The sequence below is a fragment of the Sminthopsis crassicaudata genome, chromosome 5 (genome assembly GCF_048593235.1).
Source record: "Sminthopsis crassicaudata isolate SCR6 chromosome 5, ASM4859323v1, whole genome shotgun sequence".
Lineage (NCBI taxonomy): Eukaryota > Metazoa > Chordata > Mammalia > Dasyuromorphia > Dasyuridae > Sminthopsis > Sminthopsis crassicaudata.
Window position 1 is genome coordinate 13,314,691 of NC_133621.1, and position 15,925 is coordinate 13,330,615.

General features: G+C 43.8%; 1 protein-coding gene across 1 annotated transcript in view; it reads left to right on the forward strand.

Annotated features, from left to right (window-relative positions):
- Window positions 1-14,142: 14,142 nt before the first annotated feature.
- PALS2 (protein associated with LIN7 2, MAGUK p55 family member) overlaps window positions 14,143-15,925 on the forward strand; it is an 82,192-nt gene continuing 80,409 nt past the window's right edge. Inside the window, exon 1 of the mRNA XM_074269170.1 lies at window positions 14,143-14,162. The gene's annotated coding sequence lies outside the window, so the exon portion shown is untranslated. The remainder of the gene's footprint in view (window positions 14,163-15,925) is intronic.

A 15,925-nucleotide genomic window follows, 5' to 3' on the forward strand; every position in this document is an offset into this window, starting at 1 on the left:
GGAAGTGGGAGGGGGTCCCTGGAAGCACCAGGCGGGAGGCGAATCCCATCGGCCAGCCACCTCTCCCGATCATCCTTTTCTCTCAGCTTTGCAGCTCAGAGAAAACAGGATGCAGCTTTCTTGTTCACAGATGGCTCACCGACCTTAGAAAGGCCATTGGCAAGCCTTCAGAAGGCCTTCAAATCCAAGAAGTCACTCCACAAAGAGGGATGTCACCCTGTCTCCCTGCAGTGTCTGTCTCATGCTTTTAAGGTGAAAACCCTCCTAAATGCACTTTTACATTCACACAGGATCAAAACTGTGGATTCTATTAGTCTCCAAAGGTGTGCAGAAGAGAAATATCCCAGAAACCCCCAGAAGCAAGAGCCAGCCTTTCTTATCGAGGCTCCATCGTGGGGCTCGGGGTCCCTTTGGGGGGATGGAGCAGGCCCCTCATAAGTGCTTAGAGAGCAGAGAGGGATGGTCACAACTTACCACCTCATTTAGATCCTAAAATGGGAGACCAGCAGGGGCAGAGAGAGCAGAACTGCCCCTTTCCAGGACAATCCCCTCAATGAAAGCCATCCTGCAAAGCTTCCAGACTTAGAACCAACTGGCTAGGAGGAAGAATCCTAGTTTAAGTCTTGGGTTCAAATTCCTCTTTTGCCACTTTTTATCTTTGTAACCTTGAACAAGGAAGTCACTCCATTTCTCTGGGCCTCAGTTTCTCCATCTGTAAAAATGAGAGTTGGACTCAAAGGTCTCTGAGATCTCTCCTAGCCCTAGACCTAAAATCCAAATATATTCCAAGCAGCATGGAGGAGACAGAAGTTCAGAGCCCTTGCCCAGCCTGCCTTTGATCCAGAGAAGCTCTGAAAACAGGGTTACACTTGATTTTTCCGGGTCCCTGATGATTCTCTAAGGCGACACAGAGTAGATGAGGAAAGGGAATTCTCCTCCCCACACCCTCCTCCCCCAAATTGCAAAGTCCTGCAATGGAGACAGCCACATGAAAATTTGTATTGTAGATAGCTCATCACATGCTATTTAGGAGTGAGGAAGAAGACAACATGTGCAAGATAAATATAATACAAGTTGGGGAATAAAAGTTGTGCTCCAAGGGATGGAGAGAAGGAATGTTGGGAGCCTTGTGGGATAAAGGGCCTTAGAGGCCACTTTGTCTACCTGGAAACTGAGGGCCATACCACTTGGCAATTTTAAGGTTAATGTGAGCTGCTTTTTCTATTATTCTAACACAATGATGATCATTTCTATTTATGTTATCTTGGCTTCCATTGGAACACTTAATTCAACAATAGCTACCATTTATTTTGGTTTTAAAATTTTGTGTATATTATCTCTCTTGCTTTTATGTGATAGTCTTATACCCATTTCACAGATGTGAAAACTGAGTTTCAGTTCATGACTTGCCCATGTCAAGAATCAACCAGGATTTATTAAGTAACTACTATCAGCCAAGCACGCCACACAGGACAAGTTGTGAAGACTTTAAAAGTCAAATAGAGGGGGGCAGCTAGCAGTGGATAGCGCACCAGCCCTGAAGTCAGGAGAACCCGAGTTCAAATCTGACTTCAGATACTTAACGCTTCCTTAGCTGTTTGACCCTGGGCAAGTCACTTGCCTCAGCAAAAATAAATAAATAAAAGAATTTAAAAGAAAGTCAAATAGAGGATTTGACACTACTGGGGAGTCACTGGAGTTTATTGAGTAAGGAGGGAGTGACAGGGTCCGAGAGAGGGTTTAGAGAAGATGGACTGGAGTGGAGAGAGATGCGACTTGAGGTCTCTGCCCTAGAGAACTCACTCATCACCAACCCCTGTCAGCCATCTTTGGTCATTCTCCTCATCCAAATGAAACTGGAGGCCTCAAAGCCATTCCAGCCGATGCCTTGATATGGACCGAGTGCTTCTGTGCCGGATAATGCTATTAGACCGCTCTCTGCCCTCACAAGATTGTACCAGAAGGAGGGGGAAGCTCCTCAGCCCATAGCACATTTCCCCAGTTATGCCACGTTTTGCATTATAGATAGCGTCCTTCCAGAGCACCTCCGGCTATCAGCCCATGCACTGATGCATGAGATTTGATTATCCTAGTTATGGCGGTTTACACAGCCACCGCTACAAAATAATTTAGGACCTTTAAAGACTTAAAAAAAAATACTTCATTCAATGGACTGCAGCTCAAAATTCCATGGGCTCTTATATCACCCAGGAAAGGGGCCGCTTTCTCTTGCCCCACCACAGCATTCTGCCCACCCAGGAGCTCCTTCCAGCCCCGAGGCCCCCGCTCTGCCCGGCCACTTCCTCCTGGTTAAATGCAGCCTCCTCCATCCCACCCGGCAACATCTCCTTGTGAGCCCCAGTGCAATGGAAGCTCTGGGAGGGCACTTGCATGGCGGGCACTTAGCATGGTGCTTGGCACACAGTAAGTCTTAAGAAACGCTCCATCATGGCGGCCTTTTTATACTCCCTCCAAATCTCCCCTTTTCAAACCAGATCAATCCAGCTTGGCAAATTTTGGATTCCATATCCTGCCCCACTGACCTTTCCAGCCTTTACCTGGTCCCTGTTCAGCCACAGGGACCTCCTGCTGTTGCTCACACAGAGCCGTCCTTCACCATTCCTGTGCTTTTGGATCGGCTGTCTCCAGGCCTGGAATACCCCCCCCCACACACACACACACGGACACACACTCATCCTGGGTTCTTAGTCTCCTAAATGAATTGCTTCCGTGTTAATCATTTGAGGCCCTGAGGGAATGTCATAGGACACATAGTGCTGGGTTTAGAGTCAGGGAAGAAGTGAGCTTAAATACTTACTAGCTGCATGACTTTGAACCTGTCACTTAACGTCTCTGTTTGCTCTAGTTTTCCTCATCTGTTCAATGGGGAGATTAGAGTTGTGAGTATCAAACGAGATAATGTGCCTGGCATACAGTAGGCACTATATAAATGCTTTTGCTTACTCTCTCCAGGAGGATCCTTCAAAATAAAGTCTTTCCTTCTAAGTGGTAGTGCCCAACCTGGAAATAAAAAGCCTCTTAGTGTGTGTGTGTGTGAGTATATGTGTGTGTGAATGTGTATGACTGTGTGTGTGACTGTATGTGAGTGTGAGTGTGAATGTATGTGAGTGTGTGAGTGTGTGTGTGTGTGTATGTGTGGCTTTGTGTGACTGTGTGTGTGTGACTATGTGAGTGTGTGTGAGTGTGTATGTGTGAGTGTGTGTGTGTATGTGTGAGTATGTGTGTGTGTGAGTGTGTGTGTGTGGCTTTGTGTGACTGTGAGTGTGTGTGTGAGACCATGTGAGTGTGTGTGAGTGTGTATGTGTGAGTGTGTGTGTGTATGTGTGAGTATGTGTGTGTGTGAGTGTGTGTGTGTGGCTTTGTGTGACTGTGAGTGTGTGTGTGAGACCATGTGAGTGTGTGTGAGTGTGTGAGTATTCGTGTATGTGTGCTGAGTGTGTGTGAGTGTGTGTGACTGTGAGTGTGAGTGTGTGTGAGTGTGTGTAGAATGTAAGTGCCCCGAGGGCAGCGAGTTTCATTTCTGTCTCTAACCTCAGAGCAGAGCACAGTGCACTGTAAATCCTTGACAAATTTTCCACCGATAGATTCCCAAAAACAGGCACCTGGAAAGCATCTCCCGGCCTCAGAAATAAGAGCACTTGTGATGGGGAGTCAATCAATGGAGACTAAATCCGCTCTAACCACTGAGCCCCCTAATTGCTCTCGGAAGAGCAGAGAAGATGTGGAGCCATCAGGGGCCTCCGGGCTCGTCCCTTCATTTTACAGAGGAGGAGCCAAAAGTCTAGAGAAGAAAACAGGCGAGCTAGCATTTATTAAAGACTTACTGTGTACCCGGCTAGCATTCATTAAAGACTTACTGTGTACCCGGCTAGCATTCATTAAAGACTTACTGTGTACCCGGCTAGCATTCATTAAAGACTTACTGTGTACCCGGCTAGCATTCATTAAAGACTTACTGTATACCTTACGGTCCCGTGACCTGCCCGGGGTTCCCAGCCTCGCTGATAAATGGAAGTGTCTATTCCTAACTGTAAAGTGGTGGATTCTGGGGGAAATGCTCATTTTCCTGTGGGAAGTCTGGGCCCCGGAGAACGCCTAACCGAGTCCCAAGTGAGCCCCGGGCCAAGTCCCTTGGGGCGATGCGCTGCGGGGGCGGCCCCGGGGGCGCCGTCTCCTTCCCGACTTGTCCCAGGGTTGGGGCCGGAGCCCCTCCCGCGTCCCTACTGTGCGCAAATGGGGTCGGACTCCCGGAGCCCCGCGGCCTTGCGGCGCTTCCAGAGGCACGGACCGGACCGGAACAAAGAGGAGTTGCGGAACCCCTTCTCTCCGGCGGGGGTGGGGGTGGGGCGGGGGCGTGGGCGGTGTTTTAGAGGCTCGCGGAAGCGGCGGCGCCCGGGACTTGGCCGAGGCTGGACGCGGACGCGGCCCGGGCGTCCGAAATGCTGGGCCCTAAATCCCCCAGGCTCCGAAGCCGCCCAGAACGAGGGAGCGGAAAGCCGAGCCCTGAGGGGCAGAGGTGGGAGCGGGGACGGGAACCGCGCGACTGCAGCCCCCAAAGCGGATGGCGGCTCACTTAGCAGGATGTTGCGGGAGCTGGACGTCGGAGCTCCCGCTTCCTCCTCCCGGCTTCCTTCTTCTTCCTCTCCCCGCTTCTGCCTCCGCTCTGGCCCTTCCTTTCCCTCCCGCTCCGGTCTCTCTCCTTTCCTCCTCTCCCTCCCTACTCTTGTCTCTTTGTGTCTGTCTCTTTCCTTCCCTCTGCCTCTGCTTCTTCCCTCTCTTTCTCTCCTTTTCTTTTTCCTTTCCTCTCCCTCTCTTTCCCTCCTTCTCCTTTTTCTTTCCCCCCCATTCTCTCTCTCCCTTCCCTCCTTCTGCCTCCCTTCTCTCCCTTCTTTCTCTCTCCTTTCCCCCTGTTTCTCTCCTCCTTTCCTCTCTCCCCTTCTCTTTCTTTCCCATCCTCTTTCATCCACGTCTGTCTCTTTGTGTTTCTCTGCCTTTCCCCCTTCTCTCTCCTCCCTTCTCTCCCACTTCTCCCTGTCTCTTTCCTTTCCTCTCTTTCTTCTCCTTCTTTTTCCTCTCCCTTCCTACTTCCTCTCTCTATCTCTTCCCCTGTTCTGCCTCTCCCTCTCTCTCCCTTTCTTCCTCCTGTCTCCATCTGTTTCTCTCCCTCCCTCTGCCTCTCCCACTTTTCTCTTCCTCTCCTTTCTTTTCTCCTCCCTCCCGATCTCTGTCTGCCCCTGCCTCCCTCCATCCTTCTCTGTCTCTCCCTCCTTCCTCCTTCCCCTTGTAGGCCCTGCCCAGAAATGCCTGATGGGTCTAGGGGAAGGGATGGAGCCTCCTTTTCCTTATAGAAATAATCACTACCGAGCATTGTGTTTCTATTACGTAGCAGTCATTAATGATAGATCCCACGTTGCGGAGTTAGCGTATTCCCCTGATGGTGCAGGGCTGGGTAGCCCAGTTCTAGCTAAATTGGAATATTGTTGAGCTAAGAATTCCCCAAGAGGCCCTGTCATATATCCTTCTCTCTAGTCCAGCTACGTCACCATTTCGATGTCCTAGACACAGTTCTCAATCAAGTGAAACCCAACGACCCCTTCTCAGAATCATGTTTTCAAATAATTGAAAGAAATTTTAATGAATTTAATATTTAATAAATAAACAATGAACTGAAATAGATTTTGTGAGTTCTGATCTGTTGTACACTGAAGCCGAGCTCAAAAGATCCTAGAGCCCCAGGAGATTTAGGGGTAAAATGGGTCCAATGGCCAGTGGAAGCTGGGGGCTTGATCCCCAGGCCCCAGATGGCCCCTTAATGCCTGGATTACTGAAATAGCATCCTAATTAATCTTTCTGCTTCCAACATCATCCTTTCTCAATTCATGCTCCATATACCTGCCAAAGTCAACCCCCAAAGCATCAATCTGCCTGTGGGACGCCTCTCAAGAAGCTCCATGGCTCCTGCTGCCTCTAGACTAAATTACAAAATCCTCCTTTGGCATTTACAATGCTCCAGGGGACTTTTCCGGGTTTCTTGTACAATAATCTCTCTCTCCCAAGCATACTGTTTGCTCTTTCCCTATCTTCCTATTCTATCTTCTACCTTGAGGCTTTGCATTGGAAATTTATAGTCCTTTATAAAACAATTTGAAAAAAGAAAAAAAGAAGAGAAGAAATTCAGAAAAAAACATCCATATAATGAAACGATCTGGTTGTATATATAATATTTCACACCTGGGGACACTCTTGCCACCACCCCCCCCACTCTTACTACAAAGGAGCAGGAGCAGTGTCTTCTCAGTTCATTTAAACCCAAGCAAAGCAGTGATTATAAGGTACTGACTTCTCCCATCCCCTGCTCAAAAACCTTCCATGGTTCCCTATTTGCTCAAGGATAAAACACAAACTCTTCAATCTGCTGTTTAAGGGCCTTCACCATGTAGTTCACATAACTGTCCTTTAGGTACTAGATGTTCCTGTTAAACAGGACTTTGCTCAATGTTCCTTAAATTCAACTTGCCCTTTTCCCCACTCTGTGTACTTACACTGGGCATTTCCCAAGACTCATGGTCTCCCTTCTCAACTGCAGCTTTAAGAATGCCTGTCTTATGGGACTCTTTCCAACAATGAGATGATTCAGGCCAATTTCAATGATCTTGTGATGGAGAGAGCCATCTGCACCCAGAGAGGACTGTGGGAACTGAGTGTGGATCACAACATAGCATTTTCACTTCTTTTTCTGTTGTTTGCTTTTTTTCTTTCTCATATTTTCTCCTTTTTGATCTGATTTTTCTTGTGCAGAAAGATAATTGTATAAATATGTATGCATATATTGGATTTAACATATATTTTAACATGTATAACATATTGGATTTCCTGCCTTCTAGGGGAAGGAGTGGGGGGAAGGAGGGGAGAATCTGAAACACAAGGCTATGCAAGGGTCAATGTTGAAAAAATTATCTGTGCATATGTTTTGAAAATAAAAAAGCTTTATAAAAAAAAGAAAGAAAAGAAAAGGAAAAAAAGAATGTTTGTCTTACTCAAAAGCTCAATATGGGTATCACTTCTTCCATGAAGCCTTCTATGACTTCTCCCCGCTGAAAGTACTTTTTTGCCAAGAGCATTTTGTTTCAATACTTCTGTCCCTTCCCCCCTCCACTCCCACTCCCCATTTTATATTGTCTGTATTTAGTGAAAGCACTCTAAGACACACACACACACACACACACACACACACACACACACACACACACACACACTTCTTGGGGGCAGGGATTACTAGATCAGTACTATATTAGTGCCCAGCCTGCTCCTTTCTCCACAGTAAGCTCATAGGATGTGTGTCTATTATGCTGTCATAAATTGTCTGTGGTTCCCTGAAGCAATTTGACTGGGCCATCTAGTCGGGGTCCTCCCAGTGAACAGTAAGCTCCTGAGAAAAGGCGTTAACCTATCTACCTTCCTTTGCCTAAGGGACCTTGTCAGTGACCTCCTTGGTGACAGAGATATCTAACAGTCCTCTGCCTTGGGGAAATTCTTTACTAGAAGTAAACAAACTCCTTCTTCTCCCCTCCCCAGCCTTCTTCCCCCCAGCCTCACCCAATCTTAGTCCGGAAAATCAGATGCTGTTTTTTAAAAGTCGAGGTCATCCTTGATGATTGGAGTGGTTGGTCTGACATGCATGGAGAATGTCAGTCACTGGGTCTGAATCAAAGAAGGATTTATCGAGCACCTGTTGGGTGCACAGCACGATAGTATGAACAGGTGCTCAAGTAAGACCCAATAGGACCCAGAAACCACCAGGGAAACCACCCAGATTCATGCAATGGCCAAAGAACAAATGATGGCCAATGTGCAACCAACAAAAAAGACCTCTCTCCACTTCCGTGTCAGTCACTCTGTCAATAAACCTTTATCATGTGCTTTTTATATACCAAGCATTGGGGATATAAAGAATGGCAAAAAAACAGCATAGATTGTCTAAACTATAGGCTCCTACCAAAAAAAAAAAAAAAAAAAAAAAAACATAGCAAAGAAACTTCAAGATTGTCTCAATTTGTCTAAAAATTTTTATCATGGCAGAAACTAGGCATGGACCCACATTTAACACCACATACTAAGATAAGATCAAAATGGGTCCAAGATTTAGGCATAAAGAACGAGATCATAAATAAATTGGAGGAGCATGGGATGGTCTACCTCTCAGACTTGTGGAGGAGGAAGGAGTTTGTATCCAAGGGAGAACTAGAGACCATTATTGATCACAAAATAGAACATTTTGATTACACCAAATTAAAAAGTTTCTGCACAAACAAAACTAATGCAAACAAGATTAGAAGGGAAGTAACAAATTGGGAAAACATTTTTACAGTTAAAGGTTCTGATAAAGGCCTCATCTCCAAAATATATAGAGAATTGACTTTAATTTATAAGAAATCAAGCCATTCTCCAATTGATAAAAGGTCAAAGGATATGAACAGACAATTTTCAGATGATGAAATTAAAACTATTTCCACTCATATGAAAGATTGTTCCAAATCACTATTGATCAGAGAAATGCAAATTAAGACAACTCTGAGATATCATTACACACCTGTCAGATTGGCTGAGATGACAGGAACAAATAATGATGAATGTTGGAGGGGCTGTGGGAAAACTGGGACACTGATGCATTGTTGGTGGAGTTGTGAAAGAATCCAACCATTCTGGAGAGCAATCTGGAACTATGCCCAAAAAGTTATCAAAATGTACATACCCTTTGACCCAGCAGTGCTACTACTGGGCTTATATCCCAAGGAAATATTAAAGAAGGGAAAGGGACATGTATGTGCCAAAATGTTTGTGGCAGCCCTTTTCATAGTGACTAGAAGCTGGAAGTTGAATGGATGTCCATCAATTGGAGAATGGTTGGGTAAATTATAGTATATGAATGTTATGGAATATTACTGTTCTGTAAGAAATGACCAACACGATGAATACAGAGAAGCTTGGAGAGACTTACATCAACTGATGCTGAGTGAAACGAGCAGAACCAGAAGATCATTATACACTTCAACAATGATACTGTATGAGGATGTATGCTGATGGAAGTGGATCTCTTCAACATAGAGAAGAGCTAATCCAATTCCAAATGATCAATGATGGACAGAATCAGCTACACCCAGAAAAGGAACACTGGGAAATGAGTGTAAACTGTGAGCATTATTTTTTTTTGTTTTGTTTTGTTTTTCTTCCCAGATTATTTTACCTTCTGAATACAATCCTTCCTTTGCAACAACAACAACAACAAAATTCGGTTCTGCACATATATATTGTACTTAGGATATACTATAAAATATTTAATATGTATGGGAATGCCTGCCATCCAGGGGAGGGGGTGGAGGGAAGGAGGGGAAAAATTCAGAACAGAAGGGAGTACAAGGGATAATGTTGTAAAAAAAATTATCTATGCATATGTACTGTCAAAAAATGTTATAATTATAAAAATTAATAAAAAAATTAAAAAATAAAAATTTTTATCATCAAAATAGCAGGAAGGGATGAAAAGAGAATGCAAAGTATGAAGCTGGTAATGATGTGCCCGTGATATTGATTCCATCAGTCACATTGCTGTCATAAAGACATTTGAATGATTACAATAGATTTTCTGTATATTGTATTCATATCTTTATCCTCTCTAACATCATCATTAAATACTCATTTGGGTGAGGTGCTTGATAGGAACCAAACAAAGAAAGTTAATTAAACAAATTGAGCTCTTACCATTTGGAAGCCATATTCACCCAACTCATCCACCCTTTCCCCCCAATACTTTTAGCTTAAAAGGAGAGAAAATTGTGTGAGAATCTGGTGCCTGTTTCACCAAAGCCCTCCCCAACCTTTAATAATCTCTGTCATTCTCACTCTTAGAAAACTGACTCACCCCAAATTACCTTGTAATCAGCAGCAAAGGTAATTAAAACTGGCATCAGGAAGCTGCTTCATCACATTTGAGAGCCAGAAAGAATCTTCAGGATCACCTGACACAGCCCTCTTGGTTTAAATTTAACCCATTTCCCAAATCTAGGGAAAAAACAAAAAAAAAACCAAAAACACAACTGGCTGAGTAAATGTGACTTGGGAATTGGATTGTAAAGGCCAAATCATGATTAAGGTTCATCAAGCACCAGGACAGTAAGAACCAACAAAAAGGTCAGTCTATACCTTGTCAAAAAGACTTCACCTATGCCAGAGGCAAGGGACACATCCATGGGGCAACTGGAACTCAGGACTCCACCTTGTTCAAGAGAATGCTGGGGTGGGGGTGGGGAGGAAAAACACATCCCTCCCTACAGATAAAGCTACATTTCCTAATATTTTTTTCCTTTTTAACAAATCCCAAAGTATCTGAGAAGTGCTACTTAGGGTAAAATATTTCTCTCAAATGAAATTGTAAGCTTCCTGTGTTTGAGAAAAGGAGAATAATTTACAAGAGACTGAAAAGGGATATTTATCAGAAAGAAATGAAATAATATTGTGTAATGTCCAATGCTGGACCTGGAGAAGAATTACGAAAATGTACCTTTCTTCCTTCACTGAAGAAGTAAGGAACTATGGATGTAGGATGGTTTATAGACTGTCATATCATTTGATTTGTTAGTAGGTTTTGTTCAATCACTTTTTCCCCCTCTTTTTAAAAATCATGATTAGAAGTTTTACCAGGTAGGAAAGGTGGGAAGTGATATATTTAGAAATGAATATGGTGCAAAACCAAAAGATAACAATAAAACAACTCTTGTTTAAAAAGCTTTATAGTTTCAAATAGATGCAGGTTTTTTTTCAATATTCACCCTTGCAAAACTTTGGATTCCAAATTTATTTTTCTTTTTCCCTTCCTCCCCCTTAGATGGCGAGTAATCCAATAAATGAATAAAACAACTCTTTAGGAGAAGAAAGAGAATGATTTTGCATTGATCACTTTTTTAAAGATTGAATTTCTGTTTCCAAACAAGGAAAGAGGAAACAGCCAGCTGGTCCAGGTCATTGCTCAAGCTCATCTAGAAGAAGGCCCATGTGCCCATGTGCCTGCTTAAAATGATCCCATTTTCAGCCCAAGACCATGGAGAAAAGAAGAAAAGAAAAAAAGAAAAATATTGGGCAGTATTCACTGATCACGTAGAATAAACATGCAGATTATTGATCCTATAGGTGAAAATTAAAGATTTTAGTTAAAAAAAAAAAAAAGAAAGAAAAGCAAGAGGCATTCTGAGTGTGATGATCAATGAGTAATGGGCGTAATCTCAGTCATTCAGTCAGTCAAACACAAATGCGCCCAGCCCTTGAAGGAGACTTTTCATCAGGGAGGTGATGCTACAACATGCAAGTAAATTGGTTTCCAAACTCCTTATTTATCCAGAAAAAACTGGCTCTAGACCCAAGATAAAGGAAGGATAAGCTGGCTGATAACCAGAGCAAAGACATTAGCATTAAAAGGGATGGGGAGGACATCTGGGAGGTGGGAGGGGAGATGGGCCCTGGAAGAAGACAGGAGGCAGACCTGAAAGGAGAGATGGCTCCAGATGTGGAGAACACAGAATGTCAGGTGAGGAACAGCCTCCCATAAGGTGACTTTTGTGTCACCGGGGCCAGGTTGTAAAGGAAGACAAATGGCAAATAAGATTTTCTATTTTACCCTCCAGGTGAGAGGGAGTCACTGGGGTCTATTAAATTTGAAGCTTACTGGAAGGTGAGGAGTAGCGGGGCTTGAGGCAGACAGACACCCTCTCCCCCCAGCAGCTATTGCAAAAATTCTGGAGGGGAAGTAAGGAGAAGGTTCCTGGCAGAGAGCTGTGGCAAAGGAAGAATCCATAGGATTTGGCAACTCTTTCGATTGTGGGGAGAGGGGAAAGGTAAGAATAAACAGCTGAGGACCACCCTTCTGTTCCAAGCCTGGGTGCTTTAAAGCTTGAAGGTGCCTTGATGATAATAGGAAAATGAGGAAAAGAAGAAGGTTTGGGAAAAAACAATGAGTTCTATTTTGGTCGTGCTACCCTTAGGATCTTCAAGTCATCCATTTGAGATGTCTGATAGAATACAGAGATGGGAGATTGGAGCTAGAGTTGGATAACCATCTGCATAGAGATGATAATTAAATTCCCAGAAGCTGATGAGATCCAGTGAAATGCCATGGAGGGAGAAGAGAAAAGGATCCAGAGCACACCCTTGGGAAATAGTTTCTCTTCTTCCCCTTCACCCACCCATTCTTGGGAAGAGTTGGAGTATCCACTGAGCCAGTAGCAAGCATCCCTGGAATAGCAACAGTTCCATCTGCAAGGAGAGCTCAGAGATGCACCCGGACGAACTAGACACATTGTTGTTGACTTGTGTCCGGCTCTCAGGGACTCTATTTGGGGTTTTCCTGGCAGAGATGATGGAGGAGCTTGCCATTTGCTTTTCCAGCTCATTTTACAACTGAGAAAAATTGAGGCAAATAGGGTGAAATGATTTCCCAGAATCCCACAGTTAGTAATCATCTGAGGCTGGATTAGAATCGAGGTCTCTCTGACTCCAAGCCCAGCACTCTGTGCACCGTGCTACCTAGCTGCCATGGCATATTGAGGAAAGGGAATCCCCTTATGGGAGTCCTTCATCTCTGGGTTTGATCACTGCTGGACTGACTGGCTCAGAGGTGGCTTGTTGTTTTGACCATACCCCCGCCACATAGGAGTGATGCTCTTCAACCAATCACAAGTATGTCCTGTGAGTCAACATCAGCTAAGTTCCTTTCAAACTGATTAAAGACTACTAATTTATTCCTGATTGATTGAGCCAATCAAGATGCCTGGGGCCCCTCACAATTAATTGAACATGAATGTCGCCTTGTAATTCATTTAAGTTTGTGAAACGTTAGTCTCTTGCAAATTTCAGGAAGCAGCATGATGGAATGGCTAGAATTCCAAGCTTGGAGGCTAGAAGGCTTGGGTTCAAATCCTGCATTAAACATTAATAAGACATGTAACCATGAGAAACTCATTATGTCTCCATGCCTCAAGCACTCCCTCCGATTTCTCTCCCCCGGCTGTCTTTTTCCTCGACAGACATACTCTATTCTCCCAAACTTCTGCCCTCCAACACTGCGGCTCTGATGAATGAATGCTGCGTTCAGATTTGCTCTAGCAATTCCTCATTAACTCACCAGCTCCCTTGGTGAAAGCACGTTCCAGTTCTAGATCTCTAGTCAAGTCAATATTGTCAGGACCGGGCAGGGAAAGATGGGAAGACCAACCTCCTCCTCCTCATGACTCCCCTGTAGATCCTTGTAACTTTCTAAATCTTCCCTGTCCAACACCCCTTAGTGTGTTTCCTCCCTTTATTCCATTGGAAACTCCTTAAGAGCAGAGACCGCCTTACTTTTGTAGTTTGATCCTTGGGGATAACACAGTACTTGTTAAGGCTTTAAAAGATGCTCTCCATCCAGTGGAGGGAGTTCCCACACACAGATTTTTCCAAGCAAGCAAGATAGAAAGCACGAATCTAGCTCAAATGCCACCTGGCTTCTTTAAGTTTCATTCTTAATTAATGCTAATGTTGTTTCCGTGGAGGTGATCATTTAAATGGACATCTGTAATTATATTATTTTTGTATATTACCATGCTCTGAATAGAGATGGAGCTTTAATGATCATATCCGATCAATTTTAAGTGTATACTTGACTTATGAGAATTATAATGTTGACTCAGAATAAAGTGAATTAGTCTCTTTCCCTCACAATTCAATAAATAATCATCACATAGTAATTAAGCACTTGCCACATGAAAGGTATTATGCCAGCTGCTGTATTTGCTTTGTTATTATTACCTTTGACTACCTGCGCCACTCACTGAGAGTGTAAACATAGGCTAGTGTGCAGAATCCAACAGAGGGCCTGGAGGCTACTCACACTGACTCATTCCTCATGATGGCTGTTGCAAGCCTTCTTTCTGTTACTCTGCCCAGGTACAGAATCCTCCCCGCCCCATTTAAAGTGCATGTTCTTCTTCACTGGAGAGACATCAACTGCCTACTTCACTCCTCAGAACGTCCTGATATTTGACTCTTTCTCCCCCTCCACCTTCTGATCACAGGGGGGGGGGGGGAGTGTACTCTTCCCCCCCCCCCCCCGTTAGGTATCTCCTTCTCCCCATTCCTTTTATCCTGCTCCTTTTCCCTTCCTTCAAGAGCTGGTAAAATCCTGCTATTAAAGCTGAAATATTTATTAAGCTGTGTGGACATATCACTCTCATCATTTCCCTCCTTCACATCTGTTTGTAAACATCCACAAATCTCTCTGTCTGAAAATGTGTCTTCCCTGGACTTATCTACTACTTCTAGCCAATGTTTCCTCTCTGTCTCTGTCTCTCTCTTTCTCTCTCTCTCTCTCTCTCTCTCTCTCTCTCTCTCTCTCTCTCTCTCTCTCTCTTGTCTCTGTCTCTCTGTCTCTGTCTCTGTCTCTCTCTCTCTCCTGTCTCTGTCTCTGTCTCTGTCTCTCTCTCTCTCTCTCTCTCTCTCTCTCTCTCTCTCTCTCTCTCTCTCTCTCTGTCTTTCTCCCTCTGTCTCTCTCTCCCTTTGTCTCTGTCTCACTGTCTCTCTCCCTCTTTTTCTCTCTCTGTTCCCCTTCTCCCTCTCCTCCTTCTCTACCTCCCTCCCTTTCTCCCCATCTCTGTCTCTCTTCTCTGTCTCTCTCTGCTCTCTATCTCCTTAGTCACTGCAAAACTTAAAAAAAAAATCCTGTCTTCTTGATGTCCCCATTGCTTCTCTCTATTCACTGTCATCTTAACTCCTTTCAGTGATGTCCTAGCCCCCAAACCAATATGGCTTCGCTGAAACTTTCAAAGATTACCAATAATCTTTGAAATCTCTAGAATCAAATGGGTTTAACGCTTTAACTCCTCTGAAATTTCAGAAACAATGGATTATTCTTTTATTTTAAAGTTTTATTTTTTCCACAATTACATATCAAGACCAATTTTTAGAACTCATTTTTACAAGATTTTGAGTTCCAAATTTTTTTCCCTTCCTTCTTCCCTTCCTCTCTTTTGAAAATGGCAGACGATTTAATATAGGTTATACAGGTATTATTGTGTAAAACAAATTTCCATATTAGTCACAGTTGTGAAGAAAAAACAGATCAAAAGGATGGAAAAACATGAAAAATAAGCAAGTGAAAAATATGCTTTGATCTACATGTGTTAGATTACTAGGTGCCAACTCAGATTGTCTAAACAATTCTCTAGCTCAGAGTTCACACTTTTAGTTTCAAACCTTTAAAAGGAATTTACACCTTTAGACTTGGGAAAAGGAGCTTGCTCATTGGTCAGTAAGGAGTTCCCACAAGCCCCTGGGCGTACCCACAAGCCCATTCTCTGGGAGGATATAAGGAGCCACCAAGGCTGCCTCCCGGGATGTGGAGTTTGGAAGGCAGTTTGAAAGGAAGCAGTCTGGTTTGAGTTAAGAACAAGACTTCCCTGGGGGAACTTCAGGGAAACTCGAGGAGATTCAGAGCCAGGATTCAGGAAGAGGAGGATTTGAGATTCTACCTTCACTCTGGCTGGAGGCTTCAGAAGCCTCCCAAGAAACCTGTTCACAGAGAAAGGGATTTTACAGAAAAGAAACCTCCTCCCAGGGAAGGATTATAATCGAGAGACAATAGGACATTTACATGGATGTGAATAGCATTTTCTTCATGAGTCCATATTTATCTTGGATCATTGTGTTGCTGAGAAGACTTGAATTATTCATAAACTTATCATCATATAATGCTGTTGATTCTGGGTACAACGTTTTCCTAGTTCTGTTCATTCCACTTTGTATCAGTTCATACAAATCTTTCCAGATTTTTCTGAATTTTTTATGTTCATCATTTCTTATAGCACAATAGCATTCTATTACA